Raw genomic sequence first — 15,950 nt, 5'->3', positions numbered from 1 at the left:
CTTTAGTTAGGTGAAATGTTCAGTAACATAACGTTTTAAACTCCACAAACCACTGAAATGATCTCAAATAAGTAGAACTCGTGCCCTAAGGTAACTATAATTCACGCCCCGCCATACACAGATCTCATCAATAATTTCATTGCAAATGTTGCAGCGATATCAATGATGTCATGGAAGATGTCATGAGTGACGTAATATGTGGGGTTGTTAACAGTGCATGGCATGGGGGCAAATTATAGTAACCTTAGGGCACAAGCTATAGTTACTTGAGACAAACATAACTGGTGAATTTCAGTGGTTCTTGAAGTTAAGTTGTTACTCAACATTTCACCTAACTAGAACGTTAATTTAACCTTTGTTTTGTCTAGTGAATTTCTAGGATTTTTTTCTTCAACGTAAAGTAATATTTAATTACCATATGTAAATCAAATCAGCCCCCCCCCCCCCCCCCCCATCCCTCCTTTCGGCCAACTGCATCTGTGCATTTGGTTGTGCATGGCAGGGTGTTGGCCACAGAGCATGACCTGCAGCTATCCTCCCGCATGTAGCCAACCCCACGCTGGGCACGGCCTTCGCCTATGTGTGGTGGGGGGTGGCCACATGGCCTGGTCCGTAGCCAACCCCACACTGCACATGGCATTCGGCCTTGCGCAGTGGTGGGTTGGCCACAGGGCTTGGCACTGGAGAACTCATCCCCCAGGGCAGAGGGGTCGTCCCCGGACCCATTATGGTCCTGGGGACACCATCCCCCAGTACCATATATATTTTTTAAGGGGTGAGAAGCCGCACGGCACCCCTCTCCAAGCCTGTTTAGGCATTGGGGCCCTTATCCCCCAGGAAATTAAAATAAATAACCGCTTTGGCCTGGGGACACCATACCCCACAAGCCTCCGTGCATTTTTCATGGGGAGGGGGCCCGCGGCCTGCCTCTCTGGTTCGCTTTTGGCCCCAGGGAGCCCATCCCTTGGGGCCCGTCCATGGCACCCACCATACTGTTATTGAGGGCTACGAGGGGAGCCCTAATGCACCCGTGGTCTTAGCCGACTCACCCGCATTCAGCAGGAGCCAGCATTGTTTCCATCTGGAGGGAGCAGCTAATAGTGCTGCTCCCGACAGGCGGATGCAATCTTTTGATTGGTTTCCTTGCCTACTTCAGTGTGGGTAGGGAAACAGGTCAAAAGTCTGCTCCCAGTGGGTGGGAGCATTTTTGAAGCTGCCGCCCGCTGGGAGCAGACTGTTTCTCCTACTGTTTAGGGGGAGTTTTGAAAATGGTCCCACCAAGCAGGAACAAACACAGGTTTCCCTGTTCAGCCACTGCAGGGAGAATGCTATGACTGGGGGGTGGGCTCCCCGGGACATAGCCAGTGAGCCGACCCCTGGAGGGGGGCATAGGGGGTACCCAGGGTCATTAATGGCTTGGGGAGGGGGGTTATAACTAACGTAAATTATACTTTTAAGTTTAATCTTCAGAATTTCTAATGTTTGTTTAGTTTAAGTTGGGTTTGTATAGAAAGAGGAAATACAGTTTTCCTAACTATAACATCTCCTCAATCTTGTTTTTTTATTTATTTATTTTTTAAAAGATTTAAATTGTGCAGTTCACGGTTGTTCAGTGTCATTAAGTGGAGTGTGGTACAGTAGAGTGGAGTGTGTAGTAAAGTATACTGTATTACAGTATAGTAGAGTGAAATGTGGTACAGTGGAGTGATTAAAAGTGGAACAGCAGACTGGACTGGCATATAGTGGAGTAGCGTACAATGGAGTGGTGTAGGATGGAACAACATTGAGTTTATTGGTGTGGTGTGGTGTGGAGTGATATACAGTGGGTTTGTGTAGAGTGCAGTTCTGTACAGTGGTACAGAGTAGACTGTAGCGGCGTAGACTAGTGACGTGGTGTGTTGTAGAATGTAGTGTTGCATGGTCTAATAGCGTAAACTATTGTTGGGGAGTGGCATACAGCGGAATATCGTAAAGTGCAGTGGTGTACATTAAAGTGGCACACAGTGGAATAGCATGTAGTAAAACAGCATAGAGTGCAGTGCCAGAGTGGAGTTGCGTACAGTCAAATAACGTACAGTGAATTGGTGGAGTACACAAGAGTGTCATAGAATGGAGTAGCGTACAATATAATAGCATATAGTACAGCAATGTGGAGTGGCGTAGAGTGGATTAGCGTACAGTGCAGTGGTGTATAGTGGAGTGGCATAGAGTGTTATCGCGTAGTGTGTGTTAACTGACCGAACTAGTGTGAAAGTGGGTCAACGGATGTAGATGTAATGTGGCAGGAATATACATCTTGAGTTGTAAATGGTAATTTTTGATAGTATGTGTGTATATTGTAAGTAGTGTAAACTTTTTTTTAAATTGTATTCTGTGCAGCTGTATACTGCGGTACATGCAGATGAGAAGTCGTATATGATATGATTGGATAATGCCTGCGTTTACCAAAGGTAAAAGGCCACCATGTCGTTTTTAATCACAGTTCTGGGTTAGGGTCTTAGACACAAGTATGTATTCGGTCTAATTGTTGTTCACTACTACCACTTTATTTAACTGTAAATAGATAGAAAAGGTTATTTATACATTTCTATATATTTTTATAGCAGGCTAGGGAGAACAGCACATATTTTTTTTTTTTTTTTTTTTTTTTAAGTTTTACTGGTTAACTCTGTAGACGTTGTGCTTTTTTAAATATGCTAAACATGTAAAATAGCCTTTAGTACACTATATTTGTAAAACAGTGTATTGTGGTGCAATTTAAAAATGTAACAATTTTTTTTAATTAGTTTACCGCAGTAGTCTGCACTTTTTAAAAAAAAGATATAGAAACTGATAAATATTTTCCCTACCTATTACCACTTTAGTGAAGTGGCAATAAGTAGGGGACTAATCCAAAAGCCAATACTTAACTAGATCTGAAGGCGTAACACACAAGACAGACAAACTGCAACTGAAACAAAATGGCTGCCTTTAAGTTTTGTAAAGACAGTCATTAGTCAATCAACTAATGACATTGCTATGTACCACAGTAGTACTAAGACAACACATATCACTAAGTTGTTTTGCCGTATCACTTAACAACCACTAAACAAATGTAGTTACCATGTGAAAAAGGAGCTGCATAGCATATTATACATTTCTGTGAAATCTGACTGACCGTAAGATTCGCCAACCTAGTGCAAAGTTATTAAGGTGCAAAAACCTGAGGAATTCCTCTCTCTGGTAATCCTGTTACTGCAGAAGGAGGGGCGTGTGGGTGGGGTGTAATTTTTTTTTTTCATCATACAATCATGGACACAGAAAGCCAACACCATTATCTTGCCCCTTTTTATGGAGAGCTACAACAACCAGCAGAAAGCATAACTTGGTAAAAGCAGATCTCTTTTTTTTTTTTTGGTTACCTCTCCCCCATTTACAGTCGGGCATAATGACAGTGATGATAGGCTCATTAACCCAGAATTTCATTTTTTTTTTCTCTTTTTTTTTTTTTTTTTAAAATCGGACCTTGCTCTACTCTAACAATATCACAGCAAGGCCCTCCACCATCCCCCCAAGCACTTACAGCTAAGCGATATTAAGAGACCGCAAATACCACAACTTTGTTAAACCCAAACATCACATAGGAACCTTTATATGTACCCCAGTCTTACCTTAAAAATGATGCTCCTCCCAGCCAATACTAGCACTCATCCATATGAACAACAGTTAATCATATTACAAATACTGTTGTTGGTGTTCTACAGCATGACAACTGACATTCTGCATTAGTTTCAAAGCATGAAAACAAGTCCCTACATTACAGGTGACCCCCAAAGACCTTGACATTTACCCTGCTCAAGTAAAAAAAGATGAGGGCCGGAGCATCACATCTCCAGTGAAACAGTTCTTCAGCTTTGACCAGGGAAGCAATTTACTAAGTCACGCAAGGTAGACCCTCAAATATTCAGCAACAGAAGGACAAGGGAATCTTAGAATACAACTGTTAAATTAGCCACTAGGAACCCTGGATCCTTTTTCCTCCTAAGAAGAGTTCTTCACAGATGTGGTTTATGTTAAAATTCTCTCATACACTCATGCCCATCGCACACTTCAAACAATCATGCACAGAATCACCTCACAAACATGTATCTTGCATGACCATATATTGCCATAAACAAGCAACAAACCACACCCCCACCCACAGACACATGGGCGTCTGTGTGCCCATTCCAGCCGTTTCATATGCTGCCACTGTTGCTGAATCATGGAGTTGAGTAATCCCCATCATCCATACTAAATAGGACACTTTGGTGCTACAGGAGGCACCAAATTCTTCCATAAACTGGCACAAGTCTAATCCCAATGCAAAAGCAACATATGAAATTAAAGATACGTTTATATAGCGCATGGCTACCCGGGAGCCTCCCAGTGCTAGGCCGAACACGAGAGAGGAGGTGGAACTTAGAGGAACAGAAGTGTCTTAATTGTTTTAGAAAGACAAGGTGACTGGGTTCCCTGCAAAGATACAGCGGCAGAGAGTTCCAGAGTTTAGCAGAGTTATATGAGAAAAGCCGTCCACCGCTTCTTGCCTTCTTAATCCTGGGGACTTCAGCCAAATGCAGCTCGTCCGAGCATAGTTTCCTGTTGGCATTATAAGGACGGATCATGGTTGAATTTATTGGCGGCCCGTTCCCTTGCATAGATTTATTGGCCACGCACAAAGCTTTAAATCGGATTCTTTGCTGCACCGGAAGCCAGTGAAGGGAGCGAAGAGCAGGTTTAGCAGAGTGACGATCAGAAACTCCCATCAATAATCTGGCTGCACAGTTTTGTACTGCCTGGAGTATCATGACTACTGAACTTGGGGCACCCAAATACAAGGCGTTGCCATAGTCTATTCTGGAGAGTATGAGCGACTGGACTAATATTTTTTTGGCTTGGAAGGGGAGGAGAGGGAGTACTTTACGGGCCATTCTGAGCAGTCCATAGCAGATAGCTGCAGTCTTCCTGGCCTGCGCCCTGAAGGTAAAGTCCTGATCTAACCAAATGCCTAAGCTCTTGATCTCGGTCTTAGGGACCGGTTTGGGGCCCATACAAGATGGCCACATGGTGCTGGATTTAAAGCTTAGGGGATTGCCCAATCTCATGAGCTCCGTTTTCCCCCCATTAAGCTTAAGGTGAGATGCGTCCATCCAGTTAGTTATTTCCTCGAGACAAGAGTAGAGGCCATTCGCCCTCTGATCTGCTTGGTTAAGCGCTACCACCAATTGAGTATCATCGGCGTAGGTCACCATGCGGATCCCGAAGGGGGCTACAACAACCGCCAGCGGGGCTATGTACACATTAAAAAGAGTCGGGCTAAGCGACTAGCCATGAGGGACTCCACACAGTAAAGCGATGGGTGTAGAGGCAGTGTCATCCTCGAATACCTGAAAAAATCTTCCCTCCAAGAAGGAGCTCAGCCATTGCAGCACCGTGCCAGTTACTCCTATGCTCCTGAGATGGTGAACCAAGAAGCCATATATCTATAAACAAAAGCAGCATCCCCTATGGAAAATCTCAAACATTTCTACAGTGTAAAAAATAAAAACCTTTTTTTTACAAGGGCAAAGCTAGGTTTTGTTGTTTGTGGACTGCACAAACACGTACAGCAGTGCAAAATTCACTCAGATACAGAAAAAGGCACAGCAAGGCAGCAGCAGAGCATGCTCTCCATCACATACACAACAAATAAAGCACAATAAAACCACTGCCATCTTCACAGGCAACGTAAAATGTATGGGTAGTAGCATAAAAGCGCCCTTACACAGGATTCAAACACACACGTACACACTGCATGACAACATTCCCCAACATACAACACAGACTAAGCACATAGGGAAGCAATGCATGCCTTTCTCACATCAGACCACAGCTACAGGACCAGCGGTAGCAGTGCCTCCCCCGATACAAGCATAAGAACAGCAGCACACTCTACCCTGACACACATCAAACAGGTGCAACACAGCAAAGAAAACCTATCAGAAAATGGACTGGTTATTCAGAAACATGTCATACTGAACGTTATTTCCTCCCCGACAGTTTTTTGCTTTTACGTTTCGTTCTACATGATTAGACGAGTGAATCAAAACACAAGTTTATTTTGAAGGGACTTGGTTTGTTTGCTCCATATGCCTATTGTTAGACTTGGCATCTTTTGGCATGTTTCCCCTGAGTTTTTGCTTTCTGACCTCCCGGTTTTGACTCTGTTTTTGCTGGTGTAGTGTGTCTGCGCACTTTTCTCACTGCTGATCAGTGATAAAGTGCAAGTGCTCCTGTGGTAAATTGTGTTATGGATTGGTGTTTCCAGGACTGGATATTTGATTTATTTGTTAGTCCCTAGTAAAGTGCACTGAGTGTGCCAGGGCCTGTGAATCAAATGCCATTGCGGAGTCTGCGTGCAGTTTGTAACTGCCATGTCGACTTGGCCAGTGCACCCACTTGCCAGTCCCTCACCTTCCCTTTTCTTACATGTCAGCCATCCCTAAGGTAGGCCCAAGGTACCCCTGTGGGCCGGGTGCAATACGTGTATCAATGGTTGCATTGCAGTGTAGAATAATGAGTGAACCAAAATGGCATGTACAATGTAAACTAAGAATACAAATCCATATTGAGAGCGTGTAAGAATGGTGTGCGATAGAAACTAACAGGGTTGCTCACCTTAAAAACAATGTGCAGTTAAATAAAGACAAGCTGGTGTTCCATTAAGTGTGTAAATTCCGAAAAAGGAAAGTGGCCCGCGATAGAATAAAACCGGTTTCATAGCAATCGGTAAACCAAAAAGTTGCAATCCCATAGGTTACAAGTACGCATAGAAATCTAGCCAAACAGAAAACAGGTTGGAATAGCAACACGTGCAATTCTTACAAGTGAAGTGAAAAACCAGTTATTAGGAACGGGCTGTACATCTGAAACTACCCGTGTAAGCATAAGACGAGTGTTGTTAGTAACGTAGGGTCACAAGTGAAAAAATGAACGTGGTTCATCAAAGAAGGTTCCATAAATAAAACTAACCGGGCATAGGTTAGTTGAATGGTGAAGTACGAGAGATAGACGTCGCAAGGTGACTAGCATTGAAAATAATAAATTCGAAAATATTGTACGCGATACTCATGATTAACGGCATGCAGTTAGTATTCTCCCAAATTCACCATGGTGAACGTTGTGTCGATAAGATTGAGACGCTTCTCGTCACCGTTTCACACCATGGTGTATGGACCGAAATGCATTGGGCAAGGTCCACCTCAACCATGGATTGATGTTCTGATTACCCATGGAATAACCTTCTGTGATATGATTATTAAATCTCAGTAGATCAACAATCAACATATAGTCAAACTACGATGTACTAACCTCTGAGTTATCAAACCCTCACGGGCGCCACGCTGTGCACAGGGGGACGTCCCCTATTCTAGGAGACGCTTGGCATGACTGATTTCATTTACACTCCAGACCAGAGAGTGAAACCCTAGTAGCACGCCACAGCAAATCAAAATGAACAACAAGTGATAGTGCGCTTACTAACCCCTTTCTTCATTATCTGGGTAGCAGGCAGACATGCCAGCAAGCAGTCTGGTGATCTCAGTGGAGAGCTGGAGGAGCCTATTCCTAGGGTGTATGTGCTTTTGGGAGGGGGACGCTCCAAGCAGCAGTGGCCTGTCCCCAGAGGAGCTGGAGGACAGGCGGGAAGCAAGGAAATTGGAGAAACTCAGGATAGAAAGTGAATGGGAAGAAAAAAGAATAGCCATGGAGGAAAAGAAGATTATCTTTAATCAGGAGCGAAGTCTTAAGGAGCTGGAGCTAAGGAATAGAGCCAGCTCAGATGGTGGCAGCAACTTGTCAAGACAGGCAGACAGAATTGTATACATCCCTAAGAATGTGGGCAAGGAATTCAAGAAGGGGGACGACATACAAAGGTGGTTTCAGGGTTTCGAGAGAGCTATACACATGAATGGGGTCCCTGAGGAGAATTGGGGAGCAGGATTGTGGCCTTTCTTTCCGGAAGAAGCCCGGGATACTTTAATAGCTTTGGGTAAGGGGTATCACCTCACCTATACCGACATGAAGGACACCCTTCTCACTAAGTATGGTCTTACTCCTGAAAAGTACAGGGATCAGTTCAGGTCCAGTAAGAAGTCTGATGCCAACACTTGGTTGGAATGTGTGGATGTGTTTTGCCGATGACTGGGTGAAGGGCAGTAATGCGACAGATTTTCAGGGGCTCTAAAATTTGATTGCATGGGAGCACTTGTCTAGTCTATGTTTTGCAGATCGGCGCCAGCACCTAGTTGATAGTAAGCGGACTGACCACAGGAAGCTTGCTATGGAGGCGGACCGCTGGGCGAGTACTAGGGTCCACAAGAAACCGTTTGGGGGGGGGGGGGGGGGGGGGGGGAGACTCAGCCGAACGTGGGAAGGGTCCCCAGCAGAAAAGTGTGTGTGGGGGGGGGGGGGGGGGGGGGGTTGCAGGGGTAAAGCACAGGAGTTCACTAAAGGCCACAAACTAACACCCAGGGTTAAAGTTCCCATCCCCCCGGAGATGAGAAACAAGGGATCTTGTCAGGAAAGCCTGCTGTGACCGGCCCCCGAAAGAGTTTTTCAAGTGACCAGGTGGGTCACATGAAGGGGGACCCCAAGTGCCCCGAGAGGGCATAGCCACCCACCGGTGGGCAGTCCAAGGTGTTGTCTAGTGTAGCGCTTGGGGAGAAGTACCCACAGGAGGATGGGGACCCCGCAGAAATGACCCTCCTCTCACTAGGGGACAGTGAGACGGTCCCAGGAAACCCGTGCGCCCCCCCCCCCCCCCCCCAACACAAAGAAATACAGCACCTGGGTGACCATCAATGGGAAAAGGGTAGAGGCTCTCAGGGATACTGGAGCCAGTGTGACCTCAGTCCGGTGTCACCTGGTCTCCGAGAAGCAGGTAGGTTCAGGGGCATTCCACCAAGTAATTGCGGTGGACAATTCAGAGCTGGTGGCGCAGGTTCCCTTCGAGTGGGGGGCGGGTAGTTTAAGGTCTCTGGAGGGTGGTTGTGAGCCCTTCCATGCCTGTAGATTGTCTGCTACGTAACGACCTGGAGTATTCCTTATGGAAGGATGTGGAGCTCAGGTCTCACTTGGAGATGCTTGGGTTGCCAGAGTGGGGATGCGTGTCCACTCGGTCAATGGAGGCCAGAGAAGGTGATCAAGAGGACTTGGAGCCTGAAATAGTGGCCCATGTCCCTTCCAAGAGAAAGGGCAAGGGGCGCAGGAAACCGGCCCCTGAAGTTCCCACGGACTGGGAGGAAGCAGACCTTGAGGGGGACGTCCCGGTGCCTACAGGGGAGCAGGTAGCTGAACTGGGGGACATCTCTGAGCTGACCCATTGGCAGCAAGAAGGGTCAGAGGCAGGGCACCAGAAGCCACAAACCAGGTGCCCGTGAAACCACTCGCAACTCCATGGAACACAGGTTCCCGTGATCTATATATCATTAGAGAGGACCCGCCAATGGTAGAGGCAGACAATTGGTCTGATTCTGAAAACAGACCAGACTGAAGTTGGTTCTGAGAACATCCATAGAAATAAGTATGGTTTTGCTTTTTCTTTTATCAGATTGTTAGCAGTGACATGGTTGGTCCTGAAGAATGCCACGAACCTCTGGTCATCTGGGCAGAAACAGGTTGACCTAATCAGATAGGGAACATCCTTACCCCTATCGTTCACACGGTTTTTTAATACTGTCCATGGGGGATACTTATTAAACAATTTTTCCCCTTATGAGGTAGTTTTAATTCACTTTTGATATTATTTTTGCACTCTGCCCCTCACTCACATAAAACATTGGAGTGTAAAACACCTCGCGCACCTCTCCTGAGGGAGAGTTGTAGCCCACACAGTGCACCTTGCGGGCACTGTGTGCAAGAGGGAACCCAATGATGAAGCATGTCACCCAAGGGTGAGTAAGGGTTCTTGTCTTTAAAAGCATATGCCCTTTTAGTTTCATTTTTGCACATTCATATTCACATCCGAGTTAGGATGCCATCCAGTTATCTTTTGTGTGTATTATTAGCAAGAAGGGTGTCCCACCAGGGAGGAATTCTGCAAGGAGCAGTAGGAGTGCCCTTCTCTGGAGGGTCTGCGGCGGCAGGCTGCAGCCCAGGCAGCTGGTGAACAGTCCAGATCACATTGGATCTACTGGGAGAATGATCTCCTGTACAGTGAGCCTAAAGTCGCTGAGCCTGGGTCAGCATGTGTGCTGGTGGTACCCCAGTGCTTCAGGACCTTCCTAATGGTCTGGCTCATGACGTGCCTTTGGCAGGATATTTGGAGCAGGACAAGACCTTTGACAGGTTTGTCACCCACTTCTTCTGGCCCCAATGCGAAGTCAGTCAGAGGGACATTGCAGGTCTTGCCAAACTTGGAAGGCAAGCGGTAAAAGTGGGAGGAAGGTCAAAGCTCCTCTACAACCTTTTCCAGTGGTTGGAAAACGCTTTGAAAGGGTAGGGATGGACATTGTGGGGCCACTGGATCCCAAGACAGCCATGAGCAACAGGTACATTCTGGTCTTGGTGGACCATGCCACCCGATACCCAGAGGCCATCCTTCTCAGGACATCGACGGCACCAGTGGTGGACCGGCGTTAATGAGGATCTTTTCCCGAGTGGGGTTCCACAGAGAGGTGGTTTCTGACAGGGGGACGAATTTCATATCCAAGTATATGACATCCCTGTGGAAGGAGTGTGGTGTAACCTACAAGTCCACCACCCCTTACCACCCACAAGATAAAGAGTCTGGTGGAGAGATTCAACCAGACCTTGAAGGGCATGATTAAGGGTCTAACAGAACTCATGAGGCGTAAGTGGGACGTCCTCTTGCTGTGCCTTCTCTTTGCGTACAGGGAGGTACCACAGAAGTCTCTTTGGGTCCAGTCCCTTTGAGCTTTTGTATGGTCACCTTGTTAGACTACCTTTGAGTTTGGTGAAGGAAGGCTGGGAGGAAGCTCCCAGGAAAACTCCCTAGGACGTGTTTAGTTACATGCTGGCCTTCAGAAACCAAACTGCCCGCTTCAGGAAACTCGCTCAGGCGAGGTTTGACAATGAGGGTACCCCTGAAACAAATCCTAAATCGGGGTGCTTCCAACAGTTGTAAGCAAAACCATTTAGGAAGAATGATTAAAATAGAATGGACCTAGAGAGCAAACAAAGAAATGTATACATGTACAAATAGGTACAAAAATATGATTTTTCTTTATTTCATAACAATGTGTGTTTATAAAAGATTGCATATCATCATTGCATATTTTCATATATCCCACATGAGTCAAAACAGAAAAAAGTTTGTAAATCGACCATGTAGTTAGCAAATATTTAAACACATAATTGCAATTTGTTCAAAAAACCACATATGGGCAATGGTTCTAGACATGAAGTACATATAGGTTCTAACTTCGATCTGTATTAGATCTGTAAGAAACAATAAATCCATTTAGGCATGGCTCTGTAGCTGTTTAATCCTACGCGCGTTTCGGCTAGAAGCCTTCATCAGGACGCCATGTATATATATTTTTCATATGACGTGAGATGAGTATCAGGATGAGAGAGAGGATACATCAATGCAATAAAATAGGTACGTTTTAAATGAAGCCCGACACTGTGGTCTGATCTGGGTAGGTTCTGATCCCTCCAATTGAGTCGAGCCGTGAGTTCCCCTCGCCTTCAGGATGTGGAAAGAGCTATTTGTTATAAGGTCACCACCATGGACCGGTAGTTTTAGCGTGAAAACCGGGCTATGGTAAATGGCTCCAAAGTGAGTACGTTAGCAACGGTTGATGGAGGGTAGTAATGGTTTCTACCGTCCAGATGTCCGCTGTCGAGCGAGGGAGAACCAAGAGGGATGAAAGGTTTGTCCGAATGTATATTCACCTCGTGAGAACCAGCTCAGGCGAACCTGGAAGCAAGTCAGGAAGAAACGAATAAGTGGTACGACCAAAATGCCACTCTAGTCGAATTTCAAAATGGGCAAAAAGTGTGGGTCATGGCCCCAGTGGAACCTTGTGCCTTACAGGACAAGTGGACTGGGCCATTTGAGGTGGTGGAGCGCAAAAGTGATGTCACCTACCTGGTGGATTTGCGGGCTCCCAGGAACCCTTTGAGGGTCCTCCACGTAAATCGCCTCAAACCCCACTTCAAGAGGTCCGAAGTGAGCATGCTCTTGGCGACAGATGATGGGACGGAAGAGGAGAGTGATCCTCTCCCCTACACTGAGCCCAGAACAGCAGAGCTATTGTCACCAGTAGTTGGGACAGTTTGCCCCACTGTTCTCTCTGACCCCAGGTGTTACCCACTGGTGTCTCCATGACGTGGACACCGGTGACAGCCCTCCTGTGAAGCACAAGATTTACAGGTTGATTGACCGGGCAAGGCCAGCATTAAAGAGGAGATCTCTAAGATGGTTGCATTGGGGGTGATCGAGCCTTCCAACAGTCCTTAGGCCAGCCCCGTAGTCTTGGTCCCAAAGGTTGCTGCACCTGGTGCCACTCCAGAACTGCAGTTTTGTGTGGACTACCGTGGGCTCAATGACGTCACCAGGACTGATGCACACCCCATCCCCAGAGCGGATGAGCTCATTGGTCGATTGGGAGCTGCCAAGTTCCTCAGCACGTTTGATTTAACGTCTGAGTACTGGCAGATTGCCTTAACCAATGGGGCCAAGGAGAGGTCAGCATTTATGACCCCAGAAGGACATTACCAGTTCCGGGTGATGCCCTTTGGGTTGAAGAATGCCCCTGCCACCTTTCAGAGATTGGTCAACCAGGTGTTGGCTGGGCTGGAGGATTTCAGTGCCGCCTACCTGGATGATATCGCAGTGTCAGTTCCAGCTGGAAAGAACACTTGCAGCACCTCTGTGAAGTGTTGAAGGCGCTGCAGAGGGCAGGCCTCACGATAAAGGTCAGATCAGGTAGGGTTCGGTGGTGTACTTGGGACACCAATTAGGAAGCGGCCAAGTGGCGCCCCTACAACTCAAGATTGACACCATTCTAGCTTGGGAGAGGGCCTAGACCTGCCTGTAGTCTTCCTTAGCCGGAGACTACTCCCCAGGGAACAGAGGTGGAGTGCCAAAGAAAGGGAAGTTTTCACTGTGGTATGGACACTGAAGAAGCCGAGACCATACCTGTTTGGGACTCACTTCCGGGTTCAGACAGACCACAGGCCCCTCAGATGGTTGATGCAAATGAGGGGTGAGAATCCAAAACTGAGGTGGTCCATCTCCCTACAGGGAATGGACTTTACGGTGGAACACCGTCCTGGCAAAGAACACGCCAATGCAGATGGTCTGTCCAGGTTCTTCGCCTTTGTGAAGAGAACTCTCAGGAGGGTGGGTAGTTCTCCCTACATTCAGCTGGAGGGGACATGTTTTAGACTTGGCATCTTTTGGCGTGTTCCCCCTGAATTTTTGCTTTCAGACCTCCCGGTTTTGACTCGGTTTTTGCTGGCGTAGTGCGTCTGCGCACTTTTCTCACTGCTGATCAGTGGTAAAGTGCAAGTGCTCCTGTGGTAAATTGTGTTATGGATTGGTGTTTTCATGATTGGATATTTGATTTACTTGTTAGTCCCTAGTAAAGTGCACTGAGCGTGCCAGGGCCTGTGAATCAAATGCTACTAGTGGGCCTGCAGCACGGATTGCTTCACCCACGTGAGTAGCCTTGAAAAGGTGACTCAGACATGCCATTGTGGAGTCTGCGTGCAGTTTGCAACTGCCATGTCGACTTGGCCAGTGCATCCACTTGCCAGTCCCTCACCTTCCCTTTTCTTACATGTCAGCCACCCCCAAGGTAGGCCCAAGGTACCCCTGTGGGCCGGGTGCAGTGTATGTGAAAGGTAGGACATGTTCTGGTGTGTGTGGCATGTCCCAATAGCGAATTATGGCCAACTTCGTTTTTCGCCATTGCAAGGTTACCTGTTCCCCCATAGGACAGAATAGGGAGCTTTTTTTATAACATTTTATAAACATAACTGGCCCGGGGAATTAGGTAGAAAATAAAGTTTAGTATGCCTGAACTCAGAATCTAAAGATGCATCATTTCGTGAAGGTGATTTTTACATTTTGTGTTTGAAAATGCCACTTTTAGAAAGCAGGTATTTTCTTGCTCAGTCATCCTGTGTGCCTCTGTTGGAATGTGGATTGCCTGTCTGGGTTTTGGATGACAGAAGGCTGGGGAGCAGGAGTAGCTCCAGATAGTCTAGGTGGGTCAGGAAAGGGCTGAATAGGCCTGGGCTGCAATTGGGGAAGGGGGAGGAGATTTCCTTGCACCTCAAAGGGCCTGGTCTGCCTCGGACCATGCCATCTCTACCTACTGCCAGGAAGTCACACCAGAGAAGGCAGAACTGGTTCTGGCCAGGCACACACACACTGCCTAAAAGATCAAAGGATTTTGTGATATAAATATTGGGGCCCAGACCCCTGATATTTAGAACTCTTTTGGACCAAGAAGACTGCCAAGAAGAAGAGCTGGAGAAGCTGTGAGGAGAAACTACCACTTTGCTCTGTGCTTTGCTGTGTTGGCCTGCAGTGGCTGCTTCGGTCTTGGGCAGTGAAAAGACTGGACTGAAAAGTATCAGCAATCTACTTTGTGAGTTTCTCCAAGGGCTGGAGGTAGAGCTTGCCCCCTGTTCAAGAAGTCTCAGGAACAGCAAAGACTTCAAGCTCTTCTGCCCTCAGCAATGGGGACTGTGTGTTTTGCGCTGCAACAGAAGATAAGCATCCAGACGTCTACCACGCCGCTGCAGACTCAGTGTCCTGAAGGCACCGCCACAACGCGACTCTGGTCTCACTGACACCGCCACCGAACCGCTGCTCGCACCGCGACCTGTGGGCACCGCACTCCGCACCGCTTTACAACGACGCCTTGGTATCCCAGACAACGACGCTCCATGCCAAAATGCACCGTGGTTCGAGGGCACCACTCGTAAAGTTACACAACGCACCGCCCTCATCCAGCACCACAGCCTTGGCCTACCGACGCCATCGACTCCAGTTCGTCAGCCGACGCCAGCGCTTCAGCAACGATGATGCTGCTGCTTGCACCGCGACCTGCCAGCTCCGCGACGAGCAACGCATTCACTTCGCACGCGACCCTGGTCTCACCGACACCATCTGACGCCGCCACCAAGCCGCTGCTCGCACCGCGACCAGAGGGCACCGCGACGTTGCAGTCAGCCAGAACTGTTTGGATTTGTTTGCTCAAGACGCCGTGATAGCCCCGGACGGAGCCATCGACATCAAGGAACTATTTTTCAAGCCTATTTTGATAACCGAAGATGTTGAGTACTGTAATTTGGATTTTTATAGTTTTTGGTCTCGTCGTAAGTATATAAAAATATTGGAAATTTTTCTAAACTGGTGTGGTGTCCTTTTGTAGTGCTTATACTGTATTACTGTTGGTTATGTGCAAATGCTTTACACACTGCATCTAAGATAAGCCTGACTGCTCGTGCCAAGCTACCAAGGGGGTGAGCAGGGGTTATTTTAGGAGGGTAACTCCCTCATCCTGACTAGAGTGGTGGTTTCTGCCCGACTTTGGCACATACCCTAGCCAGCCAAAAATCCAACTTCTAACACCCATCAGTACCAGTGGCACTGCCAGCCAGTAGCACTAAGCACGGTCATAAGCCAATACAAAGGTTCAGAGAGTTCATGTCCAATAACACTTTTTAGAATTTTGTAGAAAGGTTTTGTCAGTCTCTCCATCCACCTCCCATTTTTTGGTCAGGAGGACCTGGCATGAGCTATACGGTGGATTGCTTCAGAGCTAGCCCCCTACTTTTTGTGGTTATCCATAAAGGGGAACTGAGGAAGCAGCCCTAAATCAAGCCATTCTTAAGGATTATCGTGCGTGCAATAAGGGCCTTAGCATCCCATGGTTATCGTATGTGAAAAAAACCTTTCACGAGAT

At 47.2% G+C, this 15,950-nt stretch overlaps 1 protein-coding gene across 4 annotated transcripts in view; it reads right to left on the bottom strand.

The window, feature by feature from the left end:
• The window catches only part of UCHL5 (ubiquitin C-terminal hydrolase L5), a 161,420-nt gene that overhangs the window by 100,719 nt on the left and 44,751 nt on the right, over window positions 1-15,950 (bottom strand). The window lies entirely within an intron of this gene.

Source organism: Triturus cristatus, chromosome 4_2 (assembly GCF_964204655.1).
Source record: "Triturus cristatus chromosome 4_2, aTriCri1.1, whole genome shotgun sequence".
Lineage (NCBI taxonomy): Eukaryota > Metazoa > Chordata > Amphibia > Caudata > Salamandridae > Triturus > Triturus cristatus.
The sequence above is the reverse complement of the archived record's forward strand: the minus strand, read 5'-3'. Positions and strand labels throughout refer to the sequence as shown.